General features: G+C 44.8%; 1 protein-coding gene and 1 long non-coding RNA gene across 5 annotated transcripts in view; one reads left to right on the top strand and one right to left on the bottom strand.

Annotated features, from left to right (window-relative positions):
* Positions 1-10,965, bottom strand: part of LOC135173555 (uncharacterized) — a 56,435-nt gene extending 45,470 nt beyond the window's left edge. Inside the window, exon 1 of the long non-coding RNA XR_010301373.1 lies at positions 10,737-10,965. This is a non-coding gene — a long non-coding RNA (uncharacterized LOC135173555). The remainder of the gene's footprint in view (positions 1-10,736) is intronic.
* A 4,964-nt stretch (positions 10,966-15,929) lies between these two features.
* The window catches only part of SMARCA2 (SWI/SNF related, matrix associated, actin dependent regulator of chromatin, subfamily a, member 2), a 119,946-nt gene continuing 113,873 nt past the window's right edge, over positions 15,930-22,002 (top strand). For 2 of the 4 annotated variants that reach the window (XM_064140524.1, XM_064140527.1), the window contains exon 1: positions 15,930-16,086. The gene's annotated coding sequence lies outside the window, so the exon portion shown is untranslated. Of the gene's footprint in view, positions 16,087-17,325; positions 17,872-22,002 lie in introns of those variants that run through there. The other 2 variants (XM_064140525.1, XM_064140526.1) reach the window with 2 other exon arrangements.

Raw genomic sequence — 22,002 nt, forward strand, 5'->3', positions numbered from 1 at the left:
AATTTGGTGGTCTACTATAGACCACCAAATCAAGCAGAAGAGGTTGATGAAGTCTTCTACAGTCAACTGGAGGTAACCTCTAGAACACACTCGTTATTACTCCTAGATGACTTAGATCACCCTGATATTTGCTGGAAAGCCCACACAGCTAGACACATTCAGTCCAGAAGACACTTGAAATGTATTGGTGATAACTTCCTGATGCAGGTAATGGAGGAACCAACAAGGAAAGGTGTACTGATGGACCTTGTATTAACTAATAAAGAAGAAGGACTGGTTGGGGACATTAAGGTTGGAAAGAGCCTTGTGACATGATTATGGCATACTGGAGTTTAGTATTATACAGGGTAGGAACAGGGCAGTAAGTACAATTAGAACCCTGGACTTCTGCAGGGCTAACTTTGTACTCTTCACAGATATACTTGCAGGAATCCCATGGGCTAAGGCTTTAGAGGGAAAGAAGCCCAAGAAAGTTGGTTAATTTTTAAATGCCACTTTCTCCAAACCCAAGCTATGAGCATTCCCTTGAGTAAAAAATGGGTAGATATGCTAAGAGACCTGCATGGACGAGCAAGGAGCTTCTGAAGATAACTGCACAGAAGAAAGAAGCTCAAAATTCAGGGAGGAATGAGCTTGTCACTTGGGAGAGCTTTAGAGAAGTTGTCAGGGCATGTAGGAGGGCAACAAGGAAGGTCAAAGCCCTCTTGGAACTATATCTGGAAAACCAAGTAAAAGTGAACAAGAAGGGCTTCTTCAAATATATCAGTAATAAAAGGAAGAACAGGATAGTGTTGGCCCACTGGTGAACAAGAAGTCATCCCTGATAACTGAGGACAAAGAAAAGGGAGAGTTGCTAAAGATCTTTGCTTCAGTCTTTACTCCCAAGAGTATGAGCTCCAGCCCCGAGATGAAGGATGAAGGAGGGAAGACTCTCCACTAGTGAATGAAAACTGAGTTAGGAATCAGGTACAAAAATTGAATACTCCAGTCAGCCTCACCTCCATCCCTAAAGAAGAAATGATGGAGTGGATCATTCTGGAGGTCACTTCTAGGCACCTGGGAGAGGAGGTGGTTGTCGGGAGTAGGTAGCATGGATTTACCAAGGGAAATCAGGCCTGGGAGGCTGATACAGCTGAAAACTGTGCAGCCATCCAGTGAGACCTGGCCATAGAGGAGAGCTGCGCACAGAGGAACAAATGAGGTTCAACTGAGACAAGTGCAGAGTCCTGCATCTGGGAAGAAACAATGAACTGCACCAGTACAGGTTGGGAAGTGATCTGCTGGAGAGCAGCGCTGTGGAGAAGGCCCTGGGAGTCCTGGTGAACAGCAAGCTATCCATGAGACAGCAATGTGCACTTGTGGCCAAGAAGGCCCATGGGATCCTGGGGTGCATTAAGAGGAGTGTGGCCAGCAGGTCAAGGGAGGTTCTCTTCCTCCTGTCTCTGTCCTGGTGAGATTTCTCCTAGAATACTGCATTCAGTTTTGGGCTCCCCAGTTCAGGAGGGACAGAGATCTATCTACTTGAAGGAGTCCAACAGATGGTTACAAAGGTGATTAAGGGCCTGCAGCACCTGCCCTATGAGGACTGAGGGACCTGGGGCTTTTTGGACTGGTGAAGAGAAGACCTAGGGGGGATCTAATCAATGCTTATAAAAATCTGAGGGCTGGGTGTCAAGAGGGAGGGGACAAACCCTTCTCAGTTGTGACCTGTGATAGGACAAGGGGAAATGGATATAAGCTACAGCACAGGAAGTTTCACCTCAACATAAGGAACAACTTTACAGTGAGGCTGACGGAGCACTGGAACAGGCTCCCCAGAAAGGTTGTGGAGTCTCCTTCTCTGGAGACTTTTAAGACCCATCTGGATACGCTCCTGTGTGACCTGAGCTAGATTCTATGGCCCTGCTCTGGCAGGAGTGTTGCACTTGATGATCTATGGAGGTCCCTTCCAACCCCTAACATCCTGTGAACGATTATCTTATCTGCGGTCATTACTGACAAAATAACAACAGATATACCCAGTTTCATACCCCAAGATATTAATATTAGGCTCTTTGTAACTAGCTTATGTAGCTTATCTGCTTCTCTAGAGTGGAATAACTCCACTTTCAAAAGTTTCTAACCAGAGATGGTCGATAAGCCCATCCCTTTGTATTTCCTGAAATTAGCACATTCTCTGGAGTTAAATTCCCAATAGAAAAATATTGCCCAGCACAAACCCACAGTCACCTGATGGTCTGTTCTCCTTAGTACTTTCACCTTTTATCATAAACAAACTAATCTGAGGTTTTAAACACATCTTTTTCGCATATTACTAGCATGTTAACATTCTGTGGCATCTTTTCCTCAGTATCTCATAAAGACTCCTTATGACTCTGACCACTCAGACAAATGATAATCAACTTTTTTCCCCAGATTTCACTGGCCTGGAGAGTGACTTGACACCTAAGGTACTTTGCTGTATTACTGCTCCTAACAGGTCATACTGCACACATTTTAAAGAGGAAAAAGTCATCGTTAAAGTGACTTCACAGGAAAGTCCTAGGTACTCTAGGTAGTGGTAAATAGTCAGAAATTAAGGATGGTTGGCTAACTCTATGTGTTTTGCACAGTCTAGAGGAAGTGAAAGAAAATAACTTCTGTTTCTTAACAGTTGCTAGCATAACTGGAGAATCATAGAATCAACCAGGTTGGAAGAGACCTTCAACATCATCCAGTCCAACCTAGCACCCAGCCCTGTCCAGTCAACTAGACCATGGCACTAAGTGCCTCAACCAGTCTTTGCTTGAACACCTGCAGGGATGGTGACCCCACCACCTCCCTGGGCAGCCCATTCCAATGGCAATCACTCTCTCCAGGAAGAATTTCCTCCTAACATCCAGCCTCTATTTCCCCCGGCACAACTTGAGACTGTGTCCCCTTGTTCTGTTGCTGGTTGCCTGGCAGAAGAGGCCACCCCCCATCTGGCTACAGTGTCCCTTCATGTAGTTGTAGACAGCAATGAGGTCACCCCTGAGCCTCCTCTTCTCCAGGCTAAACAACCCCAGCTCCCTCAGCCTCTCCTCATAGGATTTGAGTTCCAGGCCTCCCACCAGCTTTGTTGCCCTTCTCTGGACACGTTCCAGCACCTCAACATCTCTCTTGAATTGAGGGGCCCAGAACTGGACACAGGACTCAAGGTGTGGCCTGACCAGTGCTGAATACAGGGGAGGAATAACCTCCCTTGTCCTACTGGCCACACTGTTCCTGATGCAGGCCAGGATGCCATTGGCTCTCTTGGCCACCTGGGCACACTGCTGCCTCATCTTCAGCTTACTATCTATCAGTACCCCCAGGTCCCTTTCCTCCTGGCTGCTCTCCAGCCACTCAGTCCCCAGCCTGTAGCGCTGCTTGGGGTTGTCGTGGCCAAAGTGTAGAACCCTGAACTTGGCCTTTTAAATCTCATCCCATTGGCCTCTGCCCACCCATCCAGCCTGTCCAGGTCCCTCTGCAGGGCTCTCCTACCTTCCAGCAGATCAACACCTGCTCCTAGCTTGGTGTCATCTGCAAACTTACTGATGCTGGACTCAATCCCCTCGTCCAGGTCATCGATAAAGATATTGAACAGGACTGGGCCCAGCACTGACCCCTGGGGCACACCACTAGTGACAGCTGCCAACTGGATGTGGCACCATTCACCACGACTCGCTGGGCTCAGCCACTCAGCCTGTTCCTGACCCAGCACAGAGTGAATCTGTCCAAACCATGAGCTGCCAGCTTGGCTAGAAGCTTGTTGTGGCAGACTGTGTCAAAGGCTTTGCTGCAGTCCAGGTAGACTACATCCACAGCCTGCCCCACATTCACCATTGATATTGGTCTGTTAGAATTTAACTCTGAGTATCTTACGAGAAACAAGTTCACATTGTTCAAAACCACCACTGTTCAAAACCAGTATCCATATCTGTTCCTTTAGCAATAAAAAGTTTTAATACAAGTTATAATTCTATTAAGAGTTTTCTCATTAAAAATATAGTTCTGATTATTCTCTTGGAAAAAAAGAGCATGAAGATAGATACATCTATGTTAGAGGCTTTCAGACTAATAAGTGCTTTTAAAGTCCTAAAAATCAGAACATAAAGTTTTGAGTGTGATAATGGTGTCTTGCATACACTATATTCCACTTGAACAGTAAACACTGCTTGGAAAGAGGTGCAGGTCTTGAGCACCTGAGTACTGCAGCAAACTGCTGCAACAGTTAAACACATGGACTGTCTACCTTCCACCAGCCAAGACAACAGAGTACTTGTGCTAGTTTGAAGCAAGCTAGAATGTTTTGGTGAGAAAAAGTAGATAAGAGGCTATGAAGAGGGAAAACAATGGTGATGTCAACTTCTCTCACAGTCCCGCTGAGAGTTCTGGGAAGAAGAAGGAAAATATTTGATAATATTCTCCATTTTGTCTTTCATTCTGCCTTTGCCTTCAGACCTGGTCACATCTCATTAACCTTGCTCCCACTAACCTTGCTCCCTAACCTCTTGGCTGCATCTCTCTTCTTTCTGAGAACTGGGGTAAGGTTGAGAGGGGCTGGGGAAGGTGTTGGGGTGGTTTGAGAGCCCCTCCTGGGGACTCAGGTTTCTGGGAGGGGAGTTGTGCTTCTGTATTGTTTATCCTTTGTATATTTCTGCATATAACTGTATATACTGTAAATATCTGCTTGTATATTTGCTGCTGTAAAATAAATAGCTTCATTTATATTCCCAGAGTCTGGCTGAGTTAGCTGGGGCAAATACAAAGTGTGGGGGGGCGGGTAAGAGCCCAAACCATCACAGTACTCCAGCCACAGTGAAGTAAAGCCTCTCCACCATGCTTTATGTTCAGTTCAACAGAAGAGCGAGATGACTTTGTGAAATGAGCAGGAAGAGAATCTCTTTTCTCCTTTGGGTTAGGCACTCCTATGCTTTTGTCTCCTCTTAGATGAACAATTTTCCATTTTTTAAGCCTGTGTGCTTATTTATTTTCCTTTTTTAAGCTGTCAACACATATATTCAATTCCATTCTACATCTTCTCAAGTGAAAAGCTATTTAACTCCAAGGAATTCAAATCCCCAACTGATCCTCAAAAAAGCTGCTCCTCTCTATCTTTGCAAAAGCATTCCATCTTGTCCCATGTCCCTAGACAACAATGCCTACAGCAAAAACCACCACTTTGGGTTTTCGCTCAGAAGAAGAGCTATGTGCACAGTTCAGCTATCACAGGTTACGCAGGAACAGCAGAGTCATACCTCTGTGTAGTGCATGTCCACAAACATTGATGAGTATGCTAGCCTAGTTCCAGGAACTTTGTCGTTTCTTCCAGCCCTATATCAAGGGTTGGTAAGGGGAGAGGAAACATACCCATGGGGTCATACCCTATTAAAGTATCTTGTACGAATCTACCCAAATTTGCATCAGAGTTATAACAAGAAGAGTGCTACTTGAGTCTAGAACCTAAAAGAGCTTAGTAATTTCTTAGAGGAAAAAGTTAGGAAACAGCATAGGAAGAACAGACTTCATTGCTAGGCCCACAATTTCACCTAGTGCCTTTTTTCCCTGTATTCATACCCATATTTCTGAAATTAACAAATACCAGATTTTCTAAGATATGAAGACAGTGTGTAGCTACAGCTGTACTCAGAACTTTCTCTGCCTAAGGCTGACTGTCCTTAGCTATCTCAGCTATCTAACTTAACATCTGTTCCACAAGTCAGACTGGACAGTGTCATTAACTGCTATCCCACTCTGAAACTGTCAAGAATATCATCCTGACTTACACAAGTATGCAACTCAGGTAGATTAAAACATCTTGCATTAAAACAACATGTCGTAAGTGTTTTTAAATTTAACATGTACAACTCACTGACTAAGAGGGTAAAGAATGAACAGGCTCTAATTTTCAGACATGAAGCTGCCAGTGTAACAATGAACATAAAAATGCTCATCATGCTAGCAGAATTTATGTGTAAGCATATATGAAAGCTGGAAAAACTCATTAGGGTTTCAAAAAGTACCACACAGATCTTTTTACTCTTGAAATGTTCCTGACTTAACTAGATACATGAATTTTAAATTATTTAACTGATAATTAGTTTCTTGTATAAATTCCTGTTTAGGCATGTCTGTCTGTTTCTGGATTCAGCTGTTGCATTGGATTAAATGCTGCCTTTACTCTTCACTGCACTTCTTGAGAAGAATGAAGTCCTGTATGGTACGTTGAAAATACCATCACAGCACTACTTAGGCAAAATCAGATGGGTTGGCTTACATTATTTACCTTAACAGTCAAAATTAATCTGATTTATCCAGGGTTTTTTTCATACTAGAGAGTGGTCACATGAATTGTTATGTTGGCAGATCACTGCATGCAGTGACTATTGTAAACGGCAGTGACACAAACCTCACATCCACTTCTTCCACTGGCTTAGCTGGATCTAGAGGTGTCCTCTACAGTGTCCCATGGTAAGTGATTTATTTTGGCTTCAAGATAGATGGACTAAAGCTAAGCATAGCCAAAGTATTCTTATACCATAACCAGAATGTGAACATTAAATTAGTAAGTCTGTGTATTTAAAAGGCCTGTACATTCTACCTGAAACCAGAACTCCACACCTTAAATTACATACCTTCCTTATCAAACAGCTGTATTTCATGTTCATATATCTAATTTAGTGAGCAAAAAGTGTAAGTGTGCAATTAAAAATATCTCCAGAGTCTTAGTTACCTGTAACCATTAAGAACAAGATTGTAAGTGAGCACAAACAGAACAGTCTTAAGGCTGTATCTTGCTATTATTCTAAAGCTGAACAGAAGCAAAGATGGCCTAAATTTATCCATGCGTTTGATTGCCTCTGTGCTAGTTTGAAGCAGGGTAGAATGTTTTGGTGAGAGAAATTAGATAATTGGCTGTGAAAGGAAAACAATGGTTGTGTCTCCTTCCCTCACAGTCTCGCTGAGAGGTATGGGAACAAGAAAGTAAACATTAGATAACACTTTTTGCCATTTTCTCACTCTGCTTCTGGCTTCAGACTGAGCCACAGCTCCTTAACCTCGCTACCACTAACCTTGCTTCTTAACCTCTTGGCTGAACCTCTTTTCTTCCTAGGACTTGGGGTAAGGTTGAGAGGGGCAGGGGAAAGGTGCAGGGGTGGTTGAGAGCCCCTCCTGGGGACTGAGGTTTCTGGGAGGGGAGTTGTGTTTCTGTATTACCGTTACTTTGTATATTTCTGTCTATAACTGTATATACTGTAAATATCTGCTTGTATATTGAGCTGCTGTAAATAAATAGCTTCATTTATATTCCCAGAGTCTGACTGAGTTAGCTGGGGTGTTTCTAAAGTGTGGGGGGGCGGGATAACACCTAAACCACCACAGCCTCTAGAGCTTACACATCTCTGGCCTGCTGTTTGCCTTTGCCCTTCCTGATCAAACTCTGTAACTGAAGAGATAGCTGTCATTCACCTGGGGAAAGTGTGTTACAGTACACAAAGAAGCCTTCCTGCCACGTTGAAAATTTATTTTAAAAAATACTGGAACAATTATATCTTAATAGACTTCACTGTTTTGTTCTCCCTTATTATCATATCCACTGAGTTGACTTTTGACAAAAATTTGGATTAAAGCACATGGAAGGCAAAAGAGGAAGCTGTGGCAAATCTCGCTGTAATGGTTTAAAGCAAAACTAACAAGTTAACCTGCCTGCTCCCCTTATACAGAAAAGAAAAATAACACACAAAAACTCAGGGTTGAGATAAAGACATAAAAATAAAAGTTTATTGAATACAAAACTTATATGCACAATTACCTTAGCTAATGAGCTAATGAATAATACAATGCATGATTACCTTAGCTTAGCCTATCTGCAAAGGAAGAAGGGCAGCAAAATGCAGAGAAAAAAACCCAACCAAAACAGAAAAGCATAAAAGAAAACCAGCATGTTACTTGTCTTGCTGACATCCCTGCAGAAAGAGCCAGCACCCAAAAAAAACCACCGGAACCCAAAAGTAGCAACCAAAACAGGAAGCCTCTCACAGCACAACCTGAACTTCAAGGCCTTACTTTGCTCCCGCTAGCACTTTCATTTGAAGCTGGCAAACTAGAACTGATCTTGTAATGTCTGCTGTTCTACACAAAAAGGCAACACAGTATAGAATCATAGAACCAATCAAGTTGGAAGAGACCTCCAAGATCATCCACTCCAACCTAGCACCCAGCCCTATCCAGTCAACTAGATCATGGCACTAAGTGCCTCAGCCAGGCTTTTCTTGAACACCTCCAGGGATGGTGACTCCACCACCTCCCTGGGCAGCCCATTCCACTGCAAATCACTCTCTCCAGGAAGAATTTCCTCCTAACATCCAGCCTATATATCTCCTGGCACAAACTTGAGACTGTGTCCCCTTGTTCTATTGCTGGTTGCCTGGGAGAAGAGACCAATCCCCGCCTGGCTACAACCTCCCTTCAGGTAGTTGTAGACAGCAATGAGGTCACCCCTGAGCCTTCTCTTCTCCAGGCTAAACACCCCCAGCTCCCTCAGCCTCTCCTCATAGGATTTGTGTTCCAGGTCTCTCACCAGACTTGTTGTCCTTCTCTGGACATGTTCCAGCACCTCAACATCTTTCTTGAATTGAGGAGCCCAGAACTGGACACAGGACTCAAGGTGTGGCCTGACCAGTGCTGAGTACAGGGGAAGAATAACCTCCCTTGTCCTACTGGCCACACTGTTCCTGATGCAGGCCAGGATGCCATTGGCTCTCTTGGCCACCTGGGCACACTGCTGCCTCATCTTCAGCTTACTATCTACCAGTATCCTCAGGTCCCTTTCCTCTTGGCTGTTTTCCAGCCACTCTGTCCCCAGCCTGTAGCACTGCTTGGGGTTGTTGTGGCCAAAGTGTAGAACCCTGAACTTGGCCTTTTAAATCTCATCCCATTGGCCTCTGCCCACCCATCCAGCCTGTCCAGGTCCCTCTGCAGGGCTCTCCTGCCTTCCAACAGATCAACATCTGCTCCTAGCTTGGTGTCATCTGCAGACTTACTGATGCTGGACTCAATGTCCTTTGTCTTTGTTTTTCACTCGGACTAAATTGAATCACCATAACTAATACTAGGAACCCTAGAATAAGCAAATCACTATGGATCTCACTTCTGTTTATTGTACTCAGAGTCCACTTAAAGATTTTAGAGTAAATCCCATTTTGCAGAAGACATAATATTAACCGCAGGAGCAGCAAAATGAACTCTCCAAGAACTACAGGCACCAGTTCAGAATTCTGAGTTTGCCTCACTGAGCAAAAGCTGCTCGACCTTGCTTGATTTCTAGCAGGTAGCCTTAATAGGCCAGTATTAGCCCAAACTAGGAAACAGTTGGTCATACCAAAACCATAGAAAAAGATAACTGGATGCCAGAACCAAAACACGTCATCACTCAGGAGCTGATACTAAATAACCTCAATATCTCAAAGGTATTATAATACATAATACCTCAAAGACCCAGGAAAATCCATTCTGGGCATGATTCTATTCAATATTATTTTTAATTGCTTCTGACATAAAGCTAATGGGATTTGGCAAGTATCACAGTATCACCAAGGTTGGAAGAGACCTCACAGATTATCAAGTCCAACCTTTTACCACAGAGCTCAAGGCTAGACCATGGCACCAAGTGCCACGTCCAATTCTGTCTTGAACAGCCCCAGGGACGGTGACTCCACCACCTCCCCGGGCAGCCCATTCCAGTGCCCAATGACTCTCTCAGTGAAGAACTTTCTCCTCACCTCCAGCCTAAATTTCCCCTGGCGTAGCTTGAGGCTGTGTCCCCACGTTCTGGTGCTGGCCACCTGAGAGAAGACATCAACCTCCCCCTGGCCACGACCACCCCTCAGGTAGTTGTAGACAGCAATAAGGTCACCCCTGAGCCTCCTCTTCTCCAGGCTAAACAATCCCAGCCCCCTCAGCCTCTCCTCATAGGGCTTGTGCTCAAGGCCTCTCACCAGCCTCGTCGCCCTTCTCTGGACACGCTCAAGCATCTCGATGTCCCTCCTAAACTGGGGGGCCCAGAACTGGACACAATACTCAAGGTGTGGTCTAACCAGTGCAGAGTACAGGGGCAGAATGACCTCCCTGCTCCTGCTGGCCACACCATTCCTGATGCAGGCCAGGATGCCACTGGCTCTCTTGGCCACCTGGGCACACTGCTGGCTCATGTTCAGGCGGGTATCAATCAGCACCCCCAGATCCCTTTCTGTTTGGCTGCTCTCCAGCCACTCCGACCCCATCCTGTATCTCTGCATGGGGTTGCTGTGGCCAAAGTGGAGCACCCAGAAGTGTCTTAGAAGATGGGATTAGAACTCTAAGCGAAGTTGAGAAATTGCAGAGTAGTTAAAAAACTGTTAAGAAAAAAAAATCAATACAATCAAGTTTAAAAGAATACTCCCGCAAAAAACACAAACAAGATTAGACTCATCTGGTTAGGGAGCAAAATGGAAAAAAAAAACCTAAAAGGAGAAAGTTCAAGACCACATTGAACCAAACTGCATTTCTGTGGCCTACAAACCAAAACCAAACACTAAGACAGTATTACTATAAGCCAGTCCACTGTTCTCATACATAGACTTAATTTTGGAACTCAGAAAAGCTTGCAGACAGAGGTAATTACTCCCCTCTATCACTCCCTTCTACTTTGCTTCAAAAAGATCTCAGCAAAATATTATTGACATCACACTCACATACAGGTCTTGAGTTCATGGCAAATGAAGCAACTTTGAAAGCGGTTCTGTCTTTTAAACCTGTGATTGGATAAAGCTGGGAGATAGGTTGAACTGGATGATCTTGGAGGTCTCTTCCAGCCTGGTTGATTCTATGAAGACATATAAATAAACGTGTCTTCAGAAAAAGGCTGAGGGGAGAAGTGCAGAAGTACCAAGCACATTCATGGAAGTCATATGAGAATAGAACTTTAATACCAGAAAGCAATTACTACCAAAAGAGAAGGAAAAACCCTAACCAGCTCTAATAACTACTTTGTTGCACACCTTCTGTGGAGCACGGCCCACTCATTATACACTGAAGATCAACACATGGGTGGGTAAAGAGCATCCTACCCTCTAGAATTGACATACTTCAGAAGCATTGTTCCCAGATTACAATGGACAGGGCACAAGATGACTTTTACAGGGAACACCAACAACACAGACACTTTTCAGTGTTCATCTCAGTGATTTACTTCATCATCACAGGGTTTACATTTACAGTTAAATAATAATGAAGTTTGCTTTTTCTATGGTATTTACCCAAGACACATGAAATATTTTGGTGTAGCAGAAAAGAAGCTTCCACCTTACTGCAAACTCATGCAGACCAGTCATTTCCCCATATGATGATGGCTTCAATGAGCATACCTCACTGTAAAGTGGAAGCACCTTGCTTTCATCCTATTTTCAACTGAAGGGTTTGACTACAGCTCAAAGGAGTACACAATTTCTCATTGTTTTCTGGAGTTTACACTATCCACTAAAGCAGCAGATGCAAGTGAAAATGCTGCATATTTCCATAAATGAAGTCTTATATTTGCTCACTTAATGACACTCCTGGACAAAAATTCCTTTTGTTCCTTTTATTTATATAGAAAACCTGACAATGAAGACATCCAACTTAAGCTCATTTTCATTGGCCACCTAACCCAAGCAGCTGAACTTTGCTAGGAACTGGCTGAGGCAATTAAAAAAATATTTCTGCTATTTCTGCTGCAGTAACTGCACCTTCTAGCAGCGCATTAGGAACAGAGAAAGACTACCACAAACTATTTCAGCAGAGGTTTTGAGGTGGTAGGTGTAAGGCTGCTGTAAACATCTGCAGCTCTCTGACAGTAATTCTTTGGTGTATGAGTATTCCCACAAGACTTAAAATGATACTGCTTTCACACAGATTTGCAGATTGCATTGGGTTGGAAAGGATCCTCAAAGGTCATCTTGTCCATCTCCCCTGCAGTGAGCAGGGCCATCACTAACTGGGTCAGACTACCCAGGGCCATTTGGAGTCTGATCTTGAATGTCTCCAAGGATAGGGAGTCAACCACATCCCTAAGCAACCTGTTCCAGTATTTTACCATTGTAAAGAATTTCCTCCTTGTGTCTAACCTAAATTTACCCTGCTTTAGTTAAAAACCACTGCCCCTTGTCCTATCACTACAAGTCCTTATAAATAGTCCCTGTCTAGCCTTCCTGTACACCCCCAACAGATACTGAAATGTAGCTATACGGTCTTCCCACAGGCTTCTCTCTTTTTCATGCTGAGCAGCCCCAATTCTTTCAGCCTGTCTTCACAGGAGAGGTGCTCCAGCCCTCTGATCATATTTGTGGCCCTCCTCTGGAACATCCAGTAGGTCCATATCTCTCTTGTGTTGTGGGCGCCAGAGCTCTACACAATACTCCTGGTGAAGTCTCGCCAGCATGGCAGAATCACCTCTTGTGACCTGCTGGACACACTTTGATGTAGCCCAGGATGTGCCTGACCTTCTGGGCTGCAAGTGTGGCTCATGTCCAGCTTGTCATCCACTAGTATACCCAAGACCTTTTCTGCAGCGCTGCTCTCAATCTCATCATCCCACAGTGTGTTGGGGATTGCCCTGATCTCGATGCAGGACCTTGCATTTTGCCTTATTAAACCTTTGCAGCCCACCACTCCTGCCATCCAGAAGGACCTGAACAGACTTCCCACCCTTCAGCCTCACCAACCACAGCACTCAGCTTGCTATCATCTGCAAATCTGCTGAGGGCGCACTCAATCTTGCTGTCTTTATCATCGACGATGACATTGAACATCACTGGTCTCAGTACAGACCCCTGAGCGACACCACTTGCCACTCATCTTCATCTGGATATTGAGAAATTGACCGCTATCCTTTGTAGTGGTCCATCCAACCAACTCCTTATCCACTGGACAGTTCATCCATCAAATCTGTGGCTCTCCAGCTTCACGAAAATGAGGTTGTGAGGGCTGTGTTAAACACTTTACAGAAGTCCAGATAGAGGACATCTGTTACTGATGCAGTTACACTATCACAAAAAGACACTAGGTTGGTCAGGCAGGGCTTGCCCTGGTTGAAGCTATGCTGCCTGTCATGAATCACCTTCCTGTCCTCTGTGCATTCAAGCATTGCTTCCAGGAGGATCTGTCAATGTAGTACCTCCTCTCATCAAATTTGAAAGTTATGCTCAATTTTATTACTGTTGTAGCATCTAACAGATTCAGTTAAAGGCCTTTATCATTCCCCCCTGCCCCCCCCCCCCGTGTTAAGTTGGACAAGTCAGAAGAAAATAAGTCTATCCTTCAGCATGTGACTACTGATGATGTTTGCATATTCACTGTGCATAAGTTTCAGCTATTCAGGTCTCAGATAGTGAACTTTATCGATCCTACCAATTTCAGTAAAGATTTTCAAATCAGTTGAGCATGGCTGCCTTGACCAAAAAAACATGTTTTCAAATCCCTCAATACAGGTTACAATGAGATTAAATGATACTTCATCAAAATTCAAAAGAGAAAAATCTTTCAAACTGACATCAGTAAAATTCCATTCAACTGGAGTTTTGTGGCTCCAAAGTAAAACTGGCTACTGTAGCCTTCTTAAAATAAACACAATCATTAAGTAACATTGATGCATTTATCCCACAGTCAAGTGAACACTTTTTTTTCTTTTGCCTTTAAGATTGATTTTATATTCCTTTTTTCTTCTCTGTATGCTTTCTACCAAAAAGAATGGCTTGACCTGATTTCAAATGCTCATTGCACTCAAACCAGTTGAAATGTCTTGCAAGGAAGCTTCCTCTCCATTATTTAAGGCTTGTATTCTCTTCTGGAGAAGAAAAGGCAAAGGGCCCTCAGATTTACTCTGGGGAATGGAGGACAGGAAAAAAAATAAACCCCAACAAAATCCAAACCACACAAACTCCCTCCAACAAACAAATAAAACCTCCAATCTCTTAACTCTTTCATTTCATTAACATAATTTCCCAATAATGTAAAATACGATTTTTATCTCCAAGACACTGAATTGCAACTCGTTTCAAGACAAAGCTAAAACAAAAATTATGAATTACTCGTGGATAAAAAGGTTCACATTCTGCTATTTGGCACACACAGATCTGAACATTTCGATTTCTTTGATTTTGTTCCCAAGCGAATGTTTTCTGTAGGCAAAGCTGAACTGAAGATAGCCTTTCGATTTTATAGGTTGCATAATTAGTGCTGTGCAGTTAGCACTAATTCTTACACACTCACCTTGCAGCCTTTTGATAGTCGCTTTACGTAACCAATAAGATGCAAACCAGTAAGATTAAGTAATCACATCTTGGAAAAACAGAGAAACTGTAGTAATTAGTGCTGTATAGCCAGCATTGTAACTTGGTGATTACTGCTCCTTTTCAGCCAACAAAACCCGCTCCAAGCTAAATACCACTGTAAACAATAGTTGTCACTTAATGACCACAAGATGTGTCTGGGGCTTTTACCATCACTTCAGGTTTGTAACCTGCCCACAGCAGAGTAACTTCACGTCGTAGCTACCTATTTTAAAACTTAAGTTTCTCTTGACATTGTTACTCGGTAGCACAAAGCGAAATCTACAGTAGGAGAGTTATACTAGCTTCGGAATGCCAGATACCTACCACATGATGTCAAAAAGAGAGAATGATACATAACACCACGCAGAGCAGTTTGACTGTTTTCTCTTTTTTGAAAGCTGACTCTGCAACTGGTGTTCAAAAAAATCCGCAGACTGACAGGCCCATTGCTTTAATGAACTACTTAGTCGTTTGTTATGTAAAGAGGTACAGCTCCTGCAAACGTGAGAACCGAGCACCGCTCGTCTGCAAGATCAGGTGAACGATCTGCAGCTTTAAGAAACCTAAAATTAAATACAAGACCAGCACGCAGAGTTCAAAAGCATACAACCAAACCAAACAGCTACAAGGCTAAAAGGGCGAAAGCAAGCCAGACGCTACAAACATAACTGCACTGTTCACCTTTCCTATCCCCTTAGAAACAATAGGTCCACCTCCGCACTTCACACAGCCTTCAAAGTGGCGATTGCTTCAACAGCCGCCTCCAGACCTTGCCCGATCTTCCGAGGAAGTACGTAGCAGCGCATAACAGAACCAGCCCACCGCCAGCTCCGGCGGTGCCTCGTCGCCGGCGGCCGTTGACATCGGGAGACTGCCTGCCAGGCCGGTTAAGCTGGAATGTTCTTGGCACCAGCTTCTCTTCGGAGAAGAGACCAGAGCAGTTTCGGGATGCGTAACAACGCCCTTCCACATTTTTTGTTGTGGTTTAGATTTTTTTTAGTTAGTTTGGGTTTGGTTTTTTTTTTTTTTTTTTTCTCTTTAAAGGCAGAGAGACACCCAGTACTAAGCCCCACGCCGCCTGCCAGGTACATAAGACCCCAGCGCCAGCCAGGCTGGCTCCTCCCCGCTTCGGCCCCCTCCAGCGGCAGCGAGCCCGTCCCGGCAGGCTGGGGCCGGCAGAGTTCTAGCACGTTCTTCACCTCTCACCAAAACTATTCCCGCAAGTGCCAGTGCCTGCGCCATGCCGCCTGCTCCTTCTCCTGATGGAGGGCGCTGCCGTCCCTCCCTTCCCTCAGCACAGACGAGCTGGTAAGGGTTGAAGGGGCGCAGGGGAACCTCGAACGGCAGCCCACGCTGCCCCGCCGCCAAACACGCTCCCTCTCTCCTTCGGCTGCTCCCTCCCTGCTTGCCACGCTCCTACACACCTCCTTCCCTCCCCAGCCTTCCCACTGAGCGACAGGTAGCCAAAGCCAATAGGGTCGTTCTTTCTGCCCAAGGAGGCGGGCACGCCTTTGCCCGTAGACCAATGGAAATGCCGTTTCCTGAGCGGTGGTGTCGGTGAGGGGAGGTGGTAGGAGGGGGCCGGAGGAGGAGCAGGAGTTTAGGAAGAGGAGGGAATGGCTGTCATCAATGAAGTCATGTTCATAATCTAGTCCCTCGCCCCGGTTCTGGACTCGGGTGACTCACCGAGGGGGAAAAGAGCGATATCCAGCACGGCGCTCCTCCTGGGCGGAAGGTAAATATAGCTTACAACTCGGTCCGCCCCCCGCCCCGCTCCAAGTCCCTGGCACGGCGGTGCCTGTGTCGTCCTTTATTGTTAGTGATCTCGCCGGCACACACCGTGCCCACCTTCCCTTCCCCGAGAACGTCCCTTCTGGCCGCGGGCGCTGTCGTGCCACCTGCTTCCTCTCCCCACCTTCTTCGGCACCCGACCCTCCCAAATATTTATATCCCCTAGTGGGTGGAGAGAAGAAAGTTTTGATCTGGTATTTCTGGAATAATCACGATGCAGATCTCCGGGTGGGAGGGAAAAAACCCCCAAGGCGTCGCTGACGGCTGACTTGTGATTCAGCGGCAGCCGGGAGAGGAACCGGGGAGCGGCCAGGCGCCGTGCCTGCGCGTCGGTAGCCGCTGTGCGTGGTGTGCAGTGGGGCCGCTGGCGTCTTACAGAGGCGGGCTTATACGGCGAAACCCACCAGTTCGTGGCACCTCTTGCCGCAAGTGTATCAAAGGCTCCGGGCGACACGACTGGGAGAGAAATAGATCCAGGAGAGCGCCAGCCCATACTTCCCTCCACCCAGGGGCAGCTCTGTGGGCCGGGTGCGGCCTCGCCTACTGCCCCACCTGGTGTGGGTTGCTTGGTGGTCTGCGTTTCGACGCAGGGTGAAGTTCACGGCGTCCGGCGACGGGAGAGTATGTTGTGATGGGGCTGTTTCTCCGCTATGGCACACGCTTGCGTAGACGCGGCCGAGGAAAGGGAAGTGGGGTGGCATGAGGAGGGAGAAAGATGATGCGTGAGGGAGCAGTCTTGCCTGTGAGAGTGGCGGCGTTACACAGCAGAGCCAGGGAGGCCATGATCCGGATAATCTCTCTGGCTGCCTGTCACAAGCACTATACACACCGGGGAGGGGGGGGAGGAAGTGGAGACTGGGACTTCGCCCTGGCTGCGGCTCCTGTTGCTTTTCAGACTTGTGTTTTTAACTGTACAGTCAAGTCCCTACTGCTGTAAAGGCGTCGCGATTCACTTCTCAAAATAGCTTGTGTCCGTCTACCCCCCAGCCCCCCCAGCGCTTTCTCTGCAGAAATCATGCCTCCCTCCCCCCGCCTTGCAGCAGTCGGCGAAGCGGAGTAGCACAAACATGCGTTTGCAATTTTGTAATCGCCTTGCAAGCAAAAAGCATTTTATTTCCGGTGTGCGCGGAATTTTTTTTCTTTTTTTTTTTTAATTTTTTTTTTTTTTTTTTAAATCGTGTCGGGCGGGAGCGAGGATAATGGCACACGCGGATGCTCAGGTAGACACGGCTCGTCTGTCCCGTCGGAAAAGGCGAACGGTGGTCGTCGGCACCTGGAAAAGTTCTCTCCCGGGCCGAAGGCGGGGGCAGGCAGCAGGCTGCTGCTGCAGCTAGCTCTCGGGCGGGGCGGGAGGGCAGTAGAGCCCATCCCCTGGCCTCCATGGGAGAGAGGGAGGCGGTGGCAACCGGCAGTGGTGGCTGGGGGTGGCCTTTCCCGTCCGCCTGCCTGTGCGAGCGGTGGCGGTGGAGGATAAGGAAGTCAAAGCCACCATACACAGGCGCACAGACATGTTTGCTCGGCTTGACGTGGTGGCAGAGGGAAGTAGCGGCGGGGATACGGGCCCAGCCCAGCCCTGAGGCATGCCCCTACTGCTCGTCCGCCTGTCGCCGCCGAGGCACCCTTTGCACCGTCGAGGTACGGGGCCTTAATGCGGCCCGCAGCCAGGAGCGGTGCAAGCATTCCTTCATGGAAGGGAGGGAGAAGGAGGCAGCTAGGATAGGTCATCCAGGTAGGGACGTTTGAAAGACGGTTTGCTGAAGCGAAAACTTTCTAGAAAGGCCGGAAGGGGGAAATAGGGCCCTACGGATTGTGCGCGCCCGCCCCGGCGTCTCGGTGGGGGGAGGCGGCTGGCGGCCCGGCGCGGAGGCCTACGCGCAGCCCGACAGGGCCGGAAGAGCCGCACGGCGCTGTTGAGGCAGAGCGGTGCCGCGGAGGGAGCGGGCGGTCCGCAGCCGGCCCTCCGTCCCTGTGCCCGTGCCAGCACAGGGGCGCGGTGCCATGTCGCTCCCCCGCGCACGGCCCATTAAGTTCGTGGTGCAGGGAGAAAGTGAGTTTTACGTTTTGTCTCCAACCCCCGCCCCCAGATTTAAGGTGGTGGAACAAGAAGCTACGCACGGCTGGAGAAGTTGCAGCTTTTCTAAACTCGAATCGATGTTACTGTTAACTGACATTTTCAGCTCTGATTTTTAACTTTTTAAGTGTTCAATATGGTCAAGTAAGAGAGCGGTTAAGTGTCGCAGCATGACTACCTAGAACGAGGCGAAATTAGGTTTCTTCACTGTCTGCTGCTTCTGTTTGATACTCACTTTCCAAAGTTTAGGCTAACGCCGTGCTTTCTATTCTGATTAATATTTTGCACAGGTAAGTAAGTAAGTAACTGACTGAAGAATTGAAACTGTAAGAATTTTTTGTCTATTTATTTATTTATTTATTTTTACTTCTACCATTTTAAGTATTATGCATGATTTCTGTGGGAGCTATGACACGGCATTACTCTGCTTGCTTTCTTTCCTGTTTTCCTTTAGATTTCTTCAATGTTACTTGATTTTTACCGGAGTCTCTAAGACGCAGACAATAAACATTGCACTGGAATGTAATTCCTTAGTAGTGTACCAGTTTTCTGTTAGAGGTGGGGCAATCTCTTCTGTGCAAGTTCGTATTGTTGTGCAAATAAAGGCACACTTTCTCTTTGGGAACCTAATTGCCCTATTACTCTCTGACTGTTTCTTTTGTCCTTTTGTTATTCTAAGGAAAAAAATGATGTATCAAAAAGATAGGATTTGGGGCAGATTTTTATGCCCATCTTTATAAGTAGCAGCAAGCAAAAACATTGTGTGGTTAATGAACATTTAAAAATCTACAGTATGTCATTCAGCAAATGTAGACTTGACAGAGTTGAAGGTAAACGTTATTACATACAGTGTTTCTCTCATGAGTTGTCTCTCAGCTTTAGAAGTGGTATTTCTGTCCTGTTTCATAGAATATGCACCGTTGAATACACTACGTGTATTCAAAGCAGTGTTAGATCTTTCCTTTTGTTCATTTCTGAAGTGATCTGTGAGCAATTTCTTGTCAAGTTTTAAGAATGCTTTTACCAACACACAAGGCTTGAAAATTGACAAAAGAAAAAGTGCTCCAGCTAGCATGCTTATAATAAATACATTCTTGACAAAGATCTGTATGAAATTAATATCTGCAGCTATATTTTCTCTCTTTTTGTTGGACTTTTAAAGTTAGGGTCTGAATGTGCACAGCAGTAACTTTCACCTGCACTTTTTATGGTGCCGATTAGTAATAATGCTTTAAGTAAGTGTTCCCTTTCTGTAGGAGACTTTTCTTTCTTCCTAAGAACATTTTTACAAATTATTCACTGAAGTGCTTATTACATTTTTTTGTGCCCTGCTGCAGTTGAAGTGCTCTTTGTGTGATGAATGCTTCCTGGACCTCCACCTCTTGAAGTTTATCCCTTTAGTTTAGTATTTGTGTGATCTGTAATGGAGTCGTAAACACAATGTTATGATGTAAGATCACTTGTCATGAAAATGGCAGCAGGGAAGAGCTTATACCTTATTTGAAAAATAAGAAAGGTTGCATTAAAAAAAAAAAAAGAAAGTAAGACTTACTTAAACACAGCACTGGTAGTTTGTGAATATACCAGACTAAGAAGACATACTGGTAACTGTTCTGTTTGTATTTGACACAAGTAAGTGTAAATATTTTCCTGCTTTCCTCCACTTGGTAGAGGTTATTTCCTTTGTATCACTGCAGGGTTTGAGCACCCAGGTGGATGATTTAATACTAAGACCTGTGGAAAAAATGTTAGAATGAAGTTTGTTGTTACAGAAATTGTACGGTTTTTGTGTCTTCATTGATACTTTAAGGAAATTGTTTTTTAAACAATCTTCTCTCTTCTTTCTCCTCTTCTTTCCTGTTTGAAGACATGTGAGTGTCAGTAGTACAGTGAATTTGTTTCATTCTGCCTACCTCTTGTATAGCTTTTGGTTTTCAGGCTCTAACATGAAGATAATTTTCAATAACTGTGATTGATGTCTGTACTAAAGATCGTGGTATGTAAACTAAATCCATAACCAGTTAGCGTTGCCAGGAGTCAGTTTTCTGTGTCTGAAGCATACCGTGGAATCTTCACATGTAGCGAATGTCGACTTTGGCATTACTTACTGTGACTGTGATGATTAAAAGGCAATTAAACTGCCCTTTTCCTTAAGGCTGTTGTTGCCTTTTGCAGCGAAGCCGTCTGTACTATAGCCTTTTCGTTCTGGAATCATAGCTTAGCCTAACTTGTATGAAATCTGACTTACGATGATACCTTTTGACTGTCAGTAGTACAGTCCTCTCTCAGCTATTAGCCATGCATTTTATGGTGCTAATTTTAGTTTTTCATAAGTACACTGTAAGTTAAAGTAGTTGAGAAGTTGCTTTATGAAAAACTTAAACAGCTGCACAGTAGGAGTAAGATTTGCTACCAGAATATTTGTAAGGAATTGAAGGTGGCCAATGTTAGAACTGTCATAGTAAAGTAAACTGTTGCTGTATGTGAAAAGAGCATGCATGTAGACAGTCTTTGGTTAACAGCTAGGCAGACGGCTAAAGCAGTGTCCATAGGTTTTTGTCTGTGACCTAAGGGCCTGCATATCCATTTAGGGCGCAGCTTTTATGGCATTGTGATTTGTCATTGAAACTGCAAATTCCCTTCCAGAAGATTTTGAAGTCGTTTGATAAAAAGAGCATGCAAAGGCAGAATTTCTTAGCTGTTAAGAGTATTTGGCTTTTCTGGTGTGAGTGGAGTAATTTCGGTTGAAGTTAATTGAAGATTCAACTTTATTCTGATTTTTTGTTTGATTCAGGTAAACCTGTCTATTGATTGAATAATTGATAAAATTACAGTAGTTAGGTCCTGGTAAGTGTTAATGCAGAATGTCCTGTGGGGCTGTTCAATACAAGATGCTTATTTGCTTCTAAAGAGCTATTACAGGTTATTTTGTTCTAACAGGAATGAGTTGTTGTCATTATTGATCAATTATTAAACTTTATACATCTTCTTTTGATTACAGTTAGCAGATTAAGAATGTACTAGGGATCACTGAAAACATAATTTCATGCTTTTTGTGATGGTGTAATAAAGGTAAATCCTTTAGCCTGTACTGTGTAATTTCATAGTATATCTTTTCAAAGCCCCTTCTAAATCATGACTTCAGTTGGAGATATGTGGGGAGAAGTAAACTGTGATTATTTTTCTGTGATGGCAAAAATTACAGTCTGCTTTGCAGTGGGTATGTGGCTGTTGTGTGGATCCACATTTCCTTTTAATCAGATCTGAGTGATGTGGCTTCCTTACTTTCCACTACCTATACAAGGCAAGGGATCTGGCTAAAACATCCTGGCTGAAGTTCCGTTTAGGTTGACTCAGTTGTGGAAAGACAGCAGTTTTATTGGATGATGAAGGAAAACAACTGGAAGAATTTTAAATACTTACTGCTCCATCTGTTCTTAAACTCGGTGTGTGTGCACTGTGTTGAGGCAGTCTATAATCTCTGGATCTTTTTGTGTGTCCAGCTAGTCTTGAATTCTCAAGTAAAGCAGATGTTTGTTGTCTGCTGTGCTTTAGTTTTGGATCTACTAATACTACATGCTCTTTTTATGTGGAGGAAATTCATACTTTTGGGTTTATAGCAGGTTCCTACCAAAATATGTGTAGTGTGCTTGGGTGTATATTACAATGGATCCTGAAACACTGAGCTGATGGGTACCCTGTTGTGCATCTACAAAACCTTCTAGGTGCATAGAAAGCAATAGTGCAGAAACATGTATACTTAAGGAAAATTCTCTCAAAATCTTTACA

This window comes from Pogoniulus pusillus, chromosome Z (assembly GCF_015220805.1).
Source record: "Pogoniulus pusillus isolate bPogPus1 chromosome Z, bPogPus1.pri, whole genome shotgun sequence".
NCBI lineage: Eukaryota > Metazoa > Chordata > Aves > Piciformes > Lybiidae > Pogoniulus > Pogoniulus pusillus.